Here is a 17,291-nt window from a genome sequence, read left to right on the forward strand (position 1 = left end):
TCTAACCTTGATGCAATCATGATTTTTGTGGGTTTTGCCTTTGAGACTGAGGCATTACCCTAATCTTGGTTGCCAGTCAAAATTAAAGGACTATTATACTTTTTAAAACAGATTTATTTATTTATTATATATAAGTACAGTTTAGCTGTCTTCAGACACACCAGAAGAGGGAATTAGATCTCATTACAGATGGCTGTGAACCACCATGTGGTGGCTGGGATTTGAACTCAGGACCTGTGGAAGAGCTGTCAATGCTCTTAACCAGTGAGCCATTTCTCCAGCCCTATTATACTTTTAAAACAAGTTTATGTGTATTAGTGTATTACCTGCATGTATACATATGTACCACATGCATGCCTGATGAATGCAGAGGTCACAAAGGGGTGTTTGACCCCCTGGACCTGGAATTACAGAAGGTCGTGAGCCACCCTATTGGTGCTAGGAATTGCACCCAGGTCCTCAACAAAAGCAACAAATGTTTGAAATCACTGATTAATCTCCCTAGATACTTAGGGCTCATTTTGAAAGAATTATTTATCTATACTTTATGTGCATTGGTGTTTTGCTCATATATATATATATATTTGTGCAAAGGCATCAGATCCCCAGGAGCTGGAACTGCCATGTAGTTGCTGGGGATTGAACCCTGGACCTTTGGAAGAGCAGCCAGTACTCTTAACTGCCAAGCCATCTCTCCAGCCCCAGGGCTCAGGGCTCTTATGCTCCTAATGGGCTTCATCAGCGTGATTGTATTTCTCAAACGGATTGTTTCACTAGGTTGAGGGTGAAATACGATAAGGTCTTGATGTGGTTCAATGTGATGGTGGGGCCATGAAAGAAGGGACACAGAAAGAAGAAAAAGATTGTAGTATGTGAAATCTAGCCACAATACTCTCATTTAATACAGCTGTGTTCATACTAATGTATCCACATTTTTCTTTATTGACAGGTTATAACATTTTTCTTTATTGACAGGTTATGACATGAAGGTTGAGGCCAGATACAGAATGTTTCCCCTAACAGCACTGAGCTAGTTTTTAATTTTTTAAAATTTACTTTATTTTATGCATTTTGCCTGCAAGTACATTGGTACACTGCCTGCATGCAGTACCTGTGGAGGCCTACAGAGGGCAGCAGACTTCCAGAAGTCGATTTACAGACTGTAAAGCTGCTCTGTGGCTGCTGGGAATCAAACCTGGGTCCTTTGAAAAACCAGCTAGAGCTCTAAGTATCTGGGCCATCTCTCCAGCCTATGGGTTACTTGTTTTAATAAAAACAATCCCTTAAAATTTTGTCAGAGTCATTTTGTAGTATTCACCATGAAGGGTTATCAACAGATAGCCTGGAATGGCTTATATAATTCACTATGTAGACCAGGCTGGCCTCATAGAGACTTGCCTGCCTCTGCTTCCTGAGTGCTGGGATTAAAAGCTTGAACCACTCTACAAGTATTTTTGGAGTATTTTTAAAAATGTGATTAAAGTCAGACTAAATCGTTTGGGTAAAACAGAGAGGTCACTGGCATGCTGTGTTAGCACACTTAAATTCTGCCAGTGTGGATACATTATGCAATTTCCTTTTATTAAAAATGCTTCACACCTCAGTTGGCACTGGCTGTTCCAGGCCTGGCAAGTGGCTCTCGGCTGTATGCAGTATTGACAGATAGTATTTGCGGAACAGAAACAAAAACAATAGGAATGGTTCCTTCGAGGTAATGGTAGTCTTTAGCAATGAAGAGATGATGCTTATCAAAGCTAAGTACAATTAAAATCTTCCCATGGCTCTCTGGTCTTATTTTTGAAAGCGATATGTCCCCATTAAACAATTCAAGCATACTGACATTTAGAACCCAAATTGTTGAACCTCCAGGAAATTTTTCCGAATGAATACTTACATTGAATTTTTTTATTATTAGATTAATTCGTTTTATGTGTGAGTTTTTTGCCTGCATGTACAGCTGTGCGTCACATTCATACCCGGTGGTTTCAGAGGTCACACAAAGGCATTGGGTCCCTTGGAAATGGAGCTACAGATGTTGTAAGCTTCCAGGTGGGTAATGGGAATCAAACCTGAATCCTCTGAAAGAGCAGCCAGTGCTCTAAACCACTGAGCAGTCCTACGAATAAATAAATAAACAAATAAACATTTTAAAAAATTATTATGAGATAGGGTCTCAAAGCATAACACAATGTCGATTCAGACTTGTGACCCTTTTGCCTTTGCCTCCCAAGTTCTCAGATTACCACTATGCCTAGCTCTATACCATTTTGAGACAGTTTTTCATCTGAGGTAGACATGGACATCAGGAATTAAACTGAATACAAAGCCAGACTGTCAGGGCCAATGAGGGCCAGTGAGATGGCTCGTCAGGTAAAGATGTTTGCTGCCAAGTTTGTTGACTTGAGTTCAATCCCTGGTACTCAGAAGGTAGAAAGAAAGAATTGAGTCCTACTAGTTGACCTCTGATCTACACACATATAAAATTACAGAATAAATTAATTAAAATAAAACCAGACCTTTGAGTAGCATTATATAGGAGATGTTAAACCAAGAAGTTAAATGAAATAGTAAATTATTAATATGTTTTAGTGAGAGAAAAATATTTGAAAATCACAAATAGGGGGTTGGAGAGATGGCTCAGTGGTTAAGAGCACTGTCTGCTTGCTCTTCCAGGGGTCCTGAGTTCAATTCCCAGCAACCACATGGTGGCTCACAACCATCTATAATGGGATCCAATGCCTTCTTCTGGTCTGTCTGAAGACAGTTACAGCGTACTTGTATACATAAAGTAAATTTTAAAAACATCACAAATAAATTAATTAGAATCCATCTTCCCTGCTAGCTATAGGGATGGGCCACATAGGAGCCATAGCCCCTCACAGATCAAGTCTCCTCAACAAAGATACTAGTCAGGCATGGCAGCTTATGCGTCTTATCCCAGCATCTGAAAGGCAGAGGCAGGAGGATGACAAGATCAAGGGTAGCCCTGCTATAAGGAAGAAAAAAGATAATTCCAGAAAGATGAACGTTTTGATAGACATGACTATTTTGTTGTGTTGTGAGGGTTTTGTTTGTTTAAACAGGGTTTCATTATGTAGCCCTGGATGTCCTGGAGCTCCTTGTGTAGACCAGGCTAGCCTAGAACTCACAGAGATCCACCTGTTCCAGGACAACCAAAGCTAGAAAGACCTTGTCTCAATAAAACAAACTAACAAGAAAGAAAGAAAGAAAGAAAGAAAGAAAGAAAGAAAGAAAGAAAGGAAGAAAGGAAGAGAGAGAGAGGGAGAGAGGGAGGGAGAGAGGGAGGGAGGGAGAGAGAGAGAGAGAGGAGAGAGAGACTGGAGAGATGGCTCAGTGGTTAAGAGCATTGACTGTTCTTCCAGAGGTCCTGGGTTCAAATCCCAGCAACCACATGGAGGTTCACAACCATCTGTAAGGGAATCTGATGTGCCCTCTTCTGGTGTGTCTGAAGACACTGACAGTGTACTTATATATAATAAATGAATAAATCTTTAAAAAAGAAAGGCAAGAAGGAAGGAAGGATGAAACAAAAACAGAAGGAAGAAAAAGAAAAGAGAAAAGGAAGAAAAGAAAACAAAAGAAGCCAATAGTTACAAAAAAGAGGCAGGGCCAACTCTTAGAAGTGTTCAGGGTCGGGGGTTGGGGATTTAGCTCAGCGGTAGAGCACTTGCCTAGCTATGCGCAAGGCCCTGGGTTCGGTTCCCTGAAAAGGACTGGAGAACACTGAAGAGGACTTTTTGTGTTCTTTGAAGTCTGTCCAGTTGTAATTTTTGTCTTAAGAAAGAAAAAGATTTTTTTGTCTTGTTTTTTAATATACTGCAGGCATGGTAGGGGACAAAAGAACCACTCACATGTGGTGGCGGGTCTCAGGGTGGGGCTAGCTTGTCTGTCAGGGCAAGCCACTTTACGTGCAGGTTGCATCTCTGCGAGTGTAATTCTTGCGGTGTGAATGAGGCAATCCTGGTCGCTTGCTGCTTGCTTCTGGGCAGATGAACCACTGTGCTTGCGATGTCACACCACGCAATTCCCACCGTGTAACTGAAGACAACTCTGTGGACTTGGGCTGAGGCCGATTTGGTTAGCTCTTTCTGCCCCAAGACCTGAATGAAACCTCATGCTTACACCGGAACTCCTCCCGGTCTGTTCTCCATCCTGGCCCTCCCACACCCTTCCCTGCTAATGGAGCCACAAGCCCAACCTTGGGAAGTTGACCGCAGGCCTCTTTGGTTAACTTCTTCAAGCTGAGTAGGGGCGCGTTCCCAATATCTATCTTTTATTACTCTGGCAGGGGTTCTGGAAGGAGGGGGGTTCCCTGAAAAGAGAGCCATACTTAGAATTTAGTAGCAGATCTATGTCTTCTGGTGCGGTGATCTTAAGGGAAGTGGAACGTCTGGTGGAAGGGACTAAAAGCTTTGTCAAACATGATCTAGAAAATGGAACTCTTGGACGCAATCTGATGTCCCAGAGAAAGCCTCAGATGAACAAGATGATCAGGCGAGCCAAACAGACCAGAAGGGAAGAAAACAGAACGCATTTTGCACCTGGAAGCTCGGTGCGTGCTGGGGAAAGAACTCGCAGAAGGAAAAGTCTTCTCTCTTCCAGGCTGAGCGACAGAGCCAGCTTGTCCCAGGTCTTCAGGTTATACCAAAGCGGTGCCTCAGACAGAGACCCTCCCTGCAAGGAAAGGCTCTTTCCCCTGACATGTCTGTTAATGGGGCAGAGTCCCTCTCGGCTCAGGAATATAAGAGTTGTCTGGGAAAACAGGAAGGTCTTTGGATTTCACAGAGGAATTGTTCCAGCCAGAAATGGAGTCCCCAGAGATTCAATGCAGTTCTCCAAGGTCCTGGATATAGAGAGAATATTCCTAGAGTAAGCAGCTCGAGCAGGAACAGAGAGCCCTCTGGCAACACCACGGAGTGGCCCTGGCTAGAATCCCTCAGACATGCCCTTGCCTGTGCAGTAAACCTGCAAGGATCCTGGGGAGTGAGGAAGAGGAGGGTAGAAATTGCCTCTTCCCATGCAGGCTAGTGTGGGAGGAGGTGGACAGGTGGGTGGAAGGAGTCAACTTCTAGAACAGAGTAGGAAGAGCCTAAGTTTGTTAAGAGAGCACTGGGTGAGGAAGTGGCAGCCTGCCCTGGGCCATTTCTTCAGGATACACTGTCTGGCCTCCGCCTACAACCCCTACAACCTCACAATTCTCTATTTGTATGGTCATGCTCTAATACAACTCCTAGGTTTCCTATCATGCATGATGACAGACACATGAGTCACGGTGAGCTCTAGCAGAATTCCTGATGCAGTAGGTAACAAATATATAAATATCTATTAAGTGAACAAAGGATGGATGGATGAAGTAGAGAGATACATATTGTACTGGGATAGAAAGGTTTCGTATTAGACATATGTTATGACTGTGTGTACATTCAGCTATGTATAGGAAACCAACTTTTTTTTTTGGTTCTTTTTTTCGGAGCTGGGGACCGAACCCAGGGCCTTGCGCTTCCTAGGTAAGCGCTCTACCACTGAGCTAAATCCCCAGCCCCCCCAACTTTTTTTTTTTAATTTGACAAAATGTGGTTTGGAATTATCTAGATTGTAGAATTAGATGCTGGCGATGATTACACAATAATGTGAACGCCACAAACTGAAATGGATGAATCCAAAAGCTGACTAATGAGTTAGGCACGAGAACCCACACTTGTAATCTCATATCCTCGGGAGGCTAAGGATCAGGAGGATCACAATCTGAAGTCAGCCTGGTCTATAAAGTGGGTTTTAGGCCAACCTGAGCTACGTAGCAAGAACTCACCTCTAGTCCTAGCCCCACCTGACTCAGACAAATCTGAGTAAAAGTCATCTTGAAATCTAAGAATACCCATAGTACAGTTTGCAAATAGGTACTAGGCTTAATAACTCTCTTTACAAAGCCAGAGTGCCTGAAGCTTTTGCAATCAGACAAATCAATTAGGCCGGATTAAAAAAGTCTGGAAAGCCAGGCAGGTGGTGGTGCACGCCTTTAATCCCAGCACTTGGGAGGCAAAGGCAGGTGGCTCTCTGTGAGTTCAGAGCCGGCCTGGTGGACATAGTGAGTTCAGGACAGCCAGGGCTGGGCAGATAAACCCTGTCTTGAAAAAGCAAAAAAAAACCTGCAAGCCTGGGAATATACACGATAAAGGTGACGTTTCACATCAGAGAGAAAGCGGAGTGTACAACAGGCAGTTTTGGGTGAAATGGGATTGTCAGAAAAGGCTGAGGGGCTGGGAGAGGGATGGGCAGGTCTTCCAGAGGACCCAGCTTCTATTCCTAGCACCCACATGGCAGCTCACAGTGGTCAGTAACTCTAGTCCTGGGGACTAGTCAGGTCCACTTCTGACTTCCTCAGACATCAGTGGTCTACATATGTACGTGCAGGCAAAACACACACGAAAAATAAATAGTTCTAAAAAGATTATTTTTAGAAGATCATTGTTTGAAGAAAAGCTGAATTTGAATTGTCTGCTTCTTTCAAAAAGTGTGTGTGTGCGTGTGTGTGTGTGTGTGTGTGTGTGCGCGCGCAAACTGCTTGCCTAACATACTCAAAGCCCTGGTTAAGTCTCCACTGACACATATACCAGGCATGGAGGTGAATGTCTATGACCCCAGCACTTGAGGTGTGGAGGCACGAGGAGCCAAAATTCAAGGTCATTCTCCAGGCTTTGGTGAGTTTGAGGCCACCCTGGGCTGCAAGAGACCTTATCTCAAAAGAGGATGGGAAACCATTGAGTTCCCTCCCAGCAACCCTCCATTCCTCTTCACAAACGTACTCCCATGGGCCAGTCTTTCAGATAGCTGTCCAGAAATGCTCTATGGTATTTCTATGCACATACAAATTATAGAATGAACAACGAATACTTACAGAGATGTGGAGATACACAGCAGGTTGGAGAACAAAATGGGGTGGTTTTCCCCTTTGGTTTTTCTTAGAAATACGTCTGGAACTAATTTCATGGAGGTTTATATGTATCTGTCTTCCTGTTTGTTGCTATTGACGTATATAACAGTCCCTTAGCCTGTTGTGGTAACACATACCTATAATCCCAGCAATTGGGAGGGGTCGAGACCAACCTTGGTTACATACAAAGTTCATGGCCCGGCTGGACTACGTCAGACTTTGTAAAAGAAAAAAAAAAAAAAAAACACCAAAAGGAAGGAAGAAAAGAAGCAAAGTTAGGTATGCTGGCAGAAGCTTTCATAATAAATTCCAAAACAGCTCTGGCTACATAGTGAGATTTGGTTAAAAAAAAAAAAAAGACTGGAGATGTAGCTCAGTAGGTAGAGCCTTAACATGCCCAAGGCCCTGGGTTTACTTCCTAATACTCCACAAACTGGTCACGAAGGCACACAGCTGTAACCCCAGCACAAGGCCATCCCCCAGCGACTGTTAGCTAATCGGAGATACATAAAACACTGTCTTAACACCAGAACAAGGAAAATAGTCCTTTAGAATAATATCATATAATATATGTCATATAGAAAGGGACGGTAAAATGAAGAAGCTAGACAAAGTAATCGTAAGAAAGAAATGAATGGGGCAGGCAGCTAGGTCAGGCAGTGAAGGGCCTGCCACGCAGGTCTGAGGGTCTGAGTTTGGATCCAGCACTCACGTAAAACTGGGCATGGCAGCACCTCCGTAATCCTGGCACGCGCAGACGGAAACAGTGACTGCCTGAAGTTCAACAGTCAGCCAGCCTCGCCAAGCAGTGAGTGCCTGGTTCAGAGAGAGACCCCCCACCCTCACCCCCATCCTCACCCCCATCCTCACCCCCATCCCCACCCCCAACCCCGGCTCAAAAACTGAGGTAGAAAAGTGGCAAGACAGACCTAAGGTTGACCTCTGGTCTCCACATGCACACAAGTAAGTGCACGTGCACCTGTGCATGTAAATAATCATAGAATTTCTGAAGTAAATTTTTTAAAAATTAATATAAACACAGACATGCAGAGCAAATCAAAGGTTAAGTTTTGGCAATAAAGTAGTTTTTAGCCTGAGGCATTTTTATTTAAAGTTAAAAAGAAATGAGAGAGTTTTTAATCCTTTAATACAACCAGTGTTGGTGGTGGGTAAGGAAAGCAGGTTTGTCTCCATGCCATCGTCGTTGTTTTCTGAGACAGGGTCTTACTCTACCTCAGGGTGGCTTGGAAGCCATGCTATAGCCCAAACATATCATAGGCCTCTTGCCTCAGGCATCTCGAGTGCTGGGCTTGCAAGGATGCCATGATACTTGGCTTTCAGAAGTTTGTTCTTTGAGAAAAGTAACCATGGTTCTCCTCCACTTGCACGCATTGCTGACATTTCAAAGTGAAAATGTTCTTTTTGTTCTGTCAAGGACACCGAGGCTGAGATTTTTAGTCTAGAAATACCATCTATAGAAAAAGAATGGAATCTTTTTTAAGGCTTGCCAGCATCTCTCGAAAGAGTTTCTATTAAGTTTCTCTTATTGGAGAAATACTTATTTGATGAGACCTTGGAGCTGGTAGTAATGTCGCATGTCTTCAGTCCCAGCGCTCAATAGCAGATGCAGGTGGATCTCTGAGTGCAAGGCTAGCCTTGTCTACAGACCAAATTCCAAGACAGCCAGGGCTACAGAGAGAAACTCTGTCTCAAAAAACCAAAATAATGATGATGATGATGATGATGATGATGATGACGACGACGACGACGACGATATCTTGGTGTGGTGGTGGTTTGAATATGCTTGGCCCGTGGAAAGTGCTACTATTAGGAGGTGTGGTCATTGTGCAGGCAGGCTTTGAGGACTCCTAGTGCTCAAGCTCCCCCCAGTATGGAGACAGTCTTCTCCAAGCTGCCTTCAGATCAAGCACTGTGTCTGCCTGGATGCTGCCATGCTTCCTGCTATGACAATAATAGACTAAATAACTGAACTATGAGCCCAGCCCCAATTAAATATTATCCTTTATAAAAGTTGCCTTGGTCATGATATCTCCTCACAGCAATAAAAGCCTAACTAAGACACTTCTGGTTAATGTGCCAACCATACACCGGACAGTCCTTGCACCGGGAAGGTGCCATCACAGCGTGGCCTACGCTCTCTGAGCAGGAAGAACTGGGTGCCTGGCAGCAAAGGTTAATTCCCAAGCTTGAAAGAATACTTTGGGCTGTTAGCACTTGACCTCGGAGTTAATAATTAACAAGTCATCCTCCTGTTATTAACTTATTTCAGACCTGGATGAACGGCCCTCCCCTCTGCTCAGCCCTTGAGCCTGTGAGATTTGGTTGGCGTCTTCAACTCAGCAGCAGAACAGAAGTCCAATTTCACACTGTTAGTTTACTAATTAGTGTGGCTTCATTCTGTAACAGAAATAAATATCCTGACTTAGGCCCCAAAACTTTTCCAAAGTCAAATATTTCAAGTTCAATAATTAAAATAAACTTGATTGTACATTTTTTTTGAGAGGGCTCTCAGAAGGTAGGGGACAGTACATAGGCCTCATACATGCAAGTCAAAGGACAACTTTAGAGCCAGCTCTCTCCTTCCACCATTATTGTGAGTTCCATGAGCAGCACTCAGGCCGCTGCCCTTGCACGGTAAGTACCTATACCACAATGAGTCATCTCGACAGCCCCAGGTTCATTTTTTTTTTCATTAAAAAATTTAAAAGATATTTTATTTCATTTATGATTGCTTGTTTTGAGACAGGTCCTCTCTACTATATATATAGCTTACTATATATATATAGCTCTGACTGATCTGGAACTCACTATGTAAACCAAATTGGTCTCTAATGCACAGAGACTCACCTGCCTCTGCCTCCCACGTGCTGGGATGAAAAGCATCTGCCACCATTGTCCAGCATGGTTGGCTGCAAGCATCTGCCTCTGTGAGCATCTGCCTCTGTGAGCATCTGCCTCTGTATTTGTCAGGCTCTGGCAGAGCCTCTCAGGAGACAGCTATATCAGGCCCCTGGCAGTCTGTACTTCTTGGCATCTGCAATACTGTCTGGGTTTGGTGTCTGCATATGGGATGGGTCCCCAGGTGGGGCAGTCTCTGGATGGCCTATCCTTCAGTCTCTGCGCCACACTTTGTCTCTGTATTTCCTCCTGTGAGTACTTTATTTCCCCTTCTATGACATCCTGAAGCATCCACACTTTGGTGTTCCTTCTTCTTGAGCTTCATGTGGTCTGTAAATTGTATCTTGGGTATTTGGAGCTATTGGGCTAATATCCACTTATCAATGAGTGCACACCATGTGTGTTCTTATGCTCATACCTAAACCACACAAAGACCCAACAAACAAAGAGGACTTCAGACCAAATTTCACTTATGAATATCAATGCAAAAATACTCAATAAAATTCTCTCAAACAGAATCCAAGATCATCCATCACGATCAAGCAGGCTTCCTCTCAGGGTTGCAGGGATGGTTCAGTATACGGAAATCCATCAACATAATGCACTATGTAAGTGAACTCAAGAAAAAACCCACAAGATCATCTCATTAGATGCTCAGAAAACATTTGACAAATTTCAACACCCCTTCCTGATAAAAGTCCTGGAAAGAACAGAAATTCCAGGCCCTTACCTAAACACAGTAAAAGCCATATACAGCAAACCAGTAGCCAACATCAAACTAAATGGAGAGCAACTTGAAGCAGTCCCACTAAAATCAGGGACTAGACAAGGCTGCCCACTCTCTCCCTATCTCCTTTTTTGTTGTTGTTGAAGGTTTCAAAGGCAATTTCTTTATTTTTTTCTTCAATCTGCCATACTTTAATGAGTACCTGATTCTTTGACTTGGCATTCATTTATTGTTTAGAAACAATTCCTTGATTATTTTACCAGCTGGCATGACTACTGATCTCTCCATTCCTTTGGGGTGACTCTGCCAATGGGGGACAGATTCCATTCTATTCCAGTTTGTGTGGCTGTATATGTCCATGTAGAAATATAGAAGATGCCTCCACCTCCTAACATCGCATTTCCATATTTGTCCTGGAAATTAGGTGTCCTCTTCTGATGGCTCTGCCTTGTCACCACTTGCCGAATACTTCAGACTTGGAGAAAGCTTAGTGTATTTTTGGCCAAGGGCAACATCTCGGAGACGAAGATGGAATCGTGGTGACTACAGCTGCTGCCTTGGTACAAATTTACCCCAGCTACCCTTGGAAGCTCTGAAAGAACAGCTGCTGCTTTAACCACTGAGCCATCTCTCTAGCTCCCCTCCCCCTTATACCTCTTTTTTTTTTTTTTAAATGGTTATTCATGATCTTTAACTAAGCCTGGCCTAACCCAGGTTTCCTAGGGATCAAATGGCTTTGGGCTCTCAAATGTCTACTCTGAAAGAAAGGAAGGAGGGAGGGAGATCCTGCTGCTGCTTTACAGCAGGGACAACAAAAGTGATTTATCACAAAGGCTTACCAAGATTCACTTCTCTCTCTCATCAATGTAGATTAAATTTAACTATATCTTCAAAAGCCTAATAAACCCGTACAGTCTCACCTTCTTCCTTTGGTTCCTTTTGGTTTTTCTGAGATAGACAGGGTTTCTCTGGGTAGCCCTGACTATCCTGGAACTTGTTATGTACACTAGGCTGGCCTCAAATTCAGAAATACATCTGCCTCTGCTTCCAAGTGCTGGGATTGAAGGCGTGCACCACCACCACCCGGCCCTGTCTTACCTTCTTAAAAGCTATTAAAAAGGTGTCTGTTGGGTGTATGTCATAGTACACAGAGTGCTTTGAATCCATTAATTAGAAATTATCTCTGGGGCTGGAGAGATGGCTCAGCGGTTAAGAGCACCGACTGCTCTTCCTGAGGTCCTGAGTTCAAATCCCAGCAACCACATGGTGGCTCACAACCATCCGTAATAAGATCTGATGCCCTCTTCTGGTGTGTCTGAAGGCAGCTACAGTGTACTCATATACAGTAAAATAAAATCTTTAAAAAAAAAAAAAGAAATTATCTCTGAAGCAGATATTTTAGCACAGTGCTTCTCAACCTTCCTAATGTTGTGACCCTTTAATGCAGCTACTTATGCTGTGGTGACCCCCAACCATAAAATTGTTTCCATTGCTACACTGTAACTGCAATTTTGCTGTTATGAATTATAATGTGAATATCTGATAGGTAGGCTTTCTGATAAACGACCCCTGTCAAAGGGTCATTCAGGTTTCAAAGGGGTCCTGACTTTAAGAACTACTATTTTAGAGGAACAAGAACAAAAAAGGCATCCTACAAAAAAATCTTAGTGAGAATGCAGTGTGGTGGTTCGAGTAAGAGTGGCCTGCATAGGCTCATGTGTTTGAATGCGTAGGGAGTGGCTGGCACTATTTGAAGTGATTATCAGATGTAGCCTTGTTGGGCTAGGTGTGGCTTTGTTGGACAGTGTGTCACTGGGTGTGAGCTTTGAGGTTTTGAAAGTCCATGCCAGGACCAATGTTTTGCTTTCCCTGTTGCCTTTGGATCCACTGTAGAATCCTCAACTCCTTCTCCAGTCCCATGTCTGCCTGTGTGCCACCATTTTCCCACCTTGCTGATAATGGACTAAACCTCTGAAACTGTAAGCCAGCCCCAATTAAATGTTTTCCTTTTTAAGAGTTGTGATCATGGCGTCTCTTCACAGCAACAGAACACTATGACATACAGTTTGCACAAAAGTAACCTACATTGAGTTGTAAGTCTCCTTTAATTAACAAAGATTTGTATTGGCTATATAGGTTTTGATAGGGGTTTTCATTTAAAGATTTATTTATTATATATAAGTACACTATAGCGGTCTTCAGACACCAGAAAAGGGCATCAGATCTCATTACAGATAGTTGTGAGCCACCATGTGGTTGTTGGGATTTGAACTCAGGTCTGCTGGAAGAGCAGTCAGTGCTCTTAACTGCTGAGCCATCTCTCCAGCCTGGAGTCAAACTTCTTGCTTCACCTGTTTGGGCTGGAATGATGACCTGGGTTCCGTTCCTATACCTGCATGCTGGCTAACAACCATCTGTAACTCCAGTTCCTAGGCATCTGACACACTCTCTCTTTTGGCCTCTTCAGGCACCAAGCACACATAACGCATATATATGCATGCAGGCAAAACACTCAAACATTTATACATATAAAATAAAAATATGTATAAAATTTTGGCTGGGCATGATAATACATGGTTTTAATCCCAGCACTTGGAGGCAAAGGCAGACAGATTTCTGTAAGTTTGAGGCTTGCCTGATCTACAGAGTGAGTTCCAAGACAGCCAGGGCTAGACAGTGAGACCCTGTCTCAAGAAGATCCAAAAGGAAAGAAAAATGATAAAAGAAAAAAGAAAAGGAGAGGACATAAAACTTTGCTCATTTAATGCATTTAGAAAACCAATATATAAAAATCCCTTTGTAACTGCTCTGTGATATTTTTGTGACTTATGTTTATCTGCTGTGTATAAGCATTTTGTCTGTCTGTCTGTCTGTCTGTAAAAGCATCGTGTACATGCCTGGTGCCTGCAAGAACGAGAGAAGGCCTCAGATTCCCTAGATCTGGACTTTACCGAGGGTTATGAGTCGGCATGTGGGCGAGGCTTTCAGTTTGATTTCCAGTACCACAGAGCTAGGGCATGATGGTGTAGAAACAGACGTTTATAACCCCGTCATAGCAGAAACAAGACTCAGAAGTTCAAGGTTATCTGCAGCTGCCTAGGGAGAAAGTAAATTAATAACAACTGGTGATTAAACTGCTACAGTGTTGTTTTGTCAAACACCTAGAAAACTTTGTGAACTGCCTTATGCCAGCAAACGTAAGAGATGAAAGGTATGTTCAAGGAAGGCTGATTCAGTGTATGAAGATACTTTGGGACACACACACACACACACACACACACACACACACACACACACGTGTATGTGTGAGGTGTGCACATGTGGGAGGGAGAGGTCAATGTACTTCAGGTGTCATTCACCTTGTTTTCTGAGATTGGGTCTCTGCCTTGGAGGAACTAAGCCAAGTAGGCCAGGGTAGCCGACTGTCAAGTCACGGGGATCTATCTGCTTGTCTCTGCCTTCTCACTGACAGATTACTCATTTATGTCACAATATGCATTTTTTGCGTGGATTTTGGGGCTCTAACCTAGGCAGGTCCTTGTGCGTTCATTGAAAGCACTATACCAACCAAGCTATTTTTCTAGCTCAACATGTAGAGAGCGGCGCGGCGAAACAAAGATGGCGCCGACATCCAGCCTTGTCTGGATATAAACGACTTACTGCGCATGTGCAGGCTTGTCCCCTTGCTAGGGCTCCCTCTAGTGGTGAACAGCGGTACTGCACATGTGTGGTTTATTCACCAGATGTTAGTTGACCGTTAATATGCTAATGAGGTGATTCATTCTCCGCCAATCCCTGGAGGACAAGTAGTGGGGTGATCCAAGCCCCACCAATCCCTAAGAGATAATTAGCATACTGTTGTCTATATAAGCCAAGCGATTTTGCTGCTCGGGGTCCCTGTTCAGAAGAGCTGTAACACTGAGAAGAGCTGTAACACTGAGAAGAGCTGTAACACTGAGAAGAGCTGTAACACTGAGAAGAGCTGTAACACTAAGAAGAGCTGTAACACAGTAAAGGCTTGCTCGCAGAAGAATCCTGTTGCGGCGCGTCGTTCTTGCTGGCGGGACATTGGGCGCGCAACATCAACACATCATATTGTGTAGTTATTACAGCAGCTGTTTTGGAGCTAAAGATATGGCTCAGTGGAAAAAATCGTACCTACTCTGCAAGCATGGAGACCTGGATTTGAATTCCCAGCACCTGCGTAAGAAGCTAAGCATGGCCACCAGTGCCTCTAACTCCAGCACTGTAGGTAGAGATGAGGGGTTGCTGAGAGCTCACTGGTCAGACTCTGTAAAGGCGGTAAAGCAGGGAGTCTCCAGAAGTCCAGACGAACCAGATGTGTGGCTGGTTTTTATTTCAACACTTGCAGGAAGTCCTGTGGTCTTTTACGTGTAGCATCATAAAAAATAAACTTTAACTTCCTTCCCAGGGCAAGTCTGCAAACCCTAGAGGAGCCTTTCTTTGCAGAGCACAAGGACTTTCAGAGCTGGAGGCAAAGATCCTTAGCCCTGTGATGAGATTCCTCATCATCCTGGGTAGGGTTGTGGGTGTGCCTTTGAGTTTGCTCCCTGAGCCTCTAGGAACATTTGGAAGGCAGTGAGTCAGAGCTTCCCCTTACTCCTCTGGGCTCCTCTTCCAAACAACTGCAGTAACAGCAGTCATAGCGTGTCACCAAAACCCAAGATTGATACAAAAAAATTATCTTAGCAAAGAATACTTGAAATGCGTATTTTCGCTTATTACAGATTAAAAAAACCAAACAGAAAAAGAATTTTGAATGTCCAGCAAATGAGAGTTCTCAATGCCTTCAAATTACAGCTAAACTGGCCTGACTGGATATTTTCTAATCAATATTCTAAGGCACACCCAGTGTGATGTCTTCTGCCCTGCCTATAATCCCAGCCCTTTGGAGACAGAGGCAGATTTGAGTTCAAGATCATCCTGAACTAAATAGGGTGAGTTCCAGGCCAGCCTGGGCTACAGGGGATCATGTATCTATGGATAAACAGGCAAGATATTACACATGGCTACCTGCTAATACTTGAAAGGTCTTATACGCTGCTCTAAGACCCCAAAGATCCCTAAAATGCTTCTTTACTCTACAACTGCCCACCACCTCAAGAAAGTGAAAACGAGTTTTAGGAATCCATGTCACATGTATATTTTCAGCCAGGCCTGGTGGTGCACACCTTTAATCCCAGAACCCAGGAGGCACAGGCAGGAGAATCTCTAAATTCCAGGCCAGCCTGGTCTACAGTACAGCCGGGACTACACAAAGAAAGCCTTTCTTGAAAAGTAAGACAAGACAAAAACAAACAAAAACCTCCAACAAAGCAAAGAATAAAATGCTAAAAAGCAATTTAAAACTTTTATCGAATCTGCAGAATGCTACAAATGTCCCCTACTAACATGTGCATGTCTGCATGCAAATGCATTTACTTATCAAATGACTGCACAATCAATCCATTGAACGCAATATATCCATTGAATGTCTGTTATATCCCAGAGATGGCAGAAATAAATGAACAAGTACCTTTACACCCCGTGAAGGTGACATCATAGGAAAGATAATGAATTGTTTATTTTTGGTTCATTTTTTTAAATATTAGAATTGAAGCCCAGGGCCTTATGCATCCAATCAGACTGGTTTCCCATTGGTTATATATTCAAGACTCAAGTTCCTTATTCTGCCTCCACTTCCTGGTTACAGGGATTGCAAGCAGGGGCAGTCACAATTATCTAAGAAATATACTAAATTTAAAAAGTAATTAACCGGGCTGGAGAGATGGCTCAGTGGTTAAGAGCACTGATTGCTCTTCCAGAGGTCCTGAGTTCAATTCCCAGCAACCACATGGTGGCTCACAACCATCTGTAATGGGATCCGATGCCCTCTTCCAATGTGTCTGAATAGTGTACTCATATACATGAAATAAACAACAACAACAAAAAAAAGTAATTAACCGGGGTTGGGGATTTAGCTCAGGGGTAGAGCGCTTGCCTAGCAAGCGCAAGGCCCTGGGTTCGGTCCCCAGCTCCGAAAAAAAGAAAAAAAAAAGTAATTAACCAGTTGTGGCTAGAAAGAGGACTCAGTAGCTAAGAGCACTTGCTGTTTTGGCTGAAGACTCCAGTGCGGTTCCCAGCACCCCAGCTCGCAACCACCTGTAACTCCAATAGGAGACCTGACACCTTCTGGCCTCCATAGGCACTAGGCACACCCAAGTGCACAGACAAACCACTGGTACACGTTTTTAAAAACGGCAAAGGCTAGGCATGGTGGTACATGCCTTTAATCCCAGCACTCGGGATGCAGGGACAGGCAGAGATCACTCTGTGACGTCAAGCCAGCCTGGTCTACATAGTGAGTTCCAAGATAGCCAGGGCTTAGAGACCTTGCCTCAAAGTAAACAAGTAAACAAACGAAGAGGATGCCAAAGCTATACAAGACTTAAAATCGTTTTCTTAAGAAAACTGTAGAGGTACCTTAAGAAAATCAGATTTGCTCTCGTGTTTGTCCCTGGCTATGAGCAGGAGTCAGCTTTCTAAACATCTGTGCAGGATGCAGCAGGACTGAAATGGTGAGGGACACAGCTCTGGTTCTTCAGGCTGTCGCGGGTGTAAGCCACAGCACCACGAAGCTCTGCATAAGACAAGTCACAAGACTCACAGACCACGTGACACCGCTCTCAGCTC

The 17,291-nt window shown here is 43.7% G+C and overlaps 1 long non-coding RNA gene and 1 pseudogene across 1 annotated transcript; both read right to left on the bottom strand.

Annotated features, from left to right (window-relative positions):
- Window positions 1-8,034: 8,034 nt before the first annotated feature.
- LOC148005320 (uncharacterized) lies at window positions 8,035-17,269 on the bottom strand. The gene is made up of 2 exons (XR_015623128.1): window positions 17,082-17,269; window positions 8,035-9,370 (listed from the first exon to the last, which is right to left on the bottom strand). It is a non-coding gene; the product is annotated as an uncharacterized LOC148005320 (long non-coding RNA).
- Window positions 10,832-11,180, bottom strand: LOC148005321 (cytochrome c oxidase subunit 7B, mitochondrial pseudogene; annotated as a pseudogene).
- Window positions 17,270-17,291: the final 22 nt, after the last annotated feature.

This window comes from Rattus norvegicus, chromosome 6, assembly GCF_021556685.1.
Source record: "Rattus norvegicus strain SHRSP/BbbUtx chromosome 6, alternate assembly SHRSP_T2T, whole genome shotgun sequence".
Classification (NCBI taxonomy): domain Eukaryota; kingdom Metazoa; phylum Chordata; class Mammalia; order Rodentia; family Muridae; genus Rattus; species Rattus norvegicus.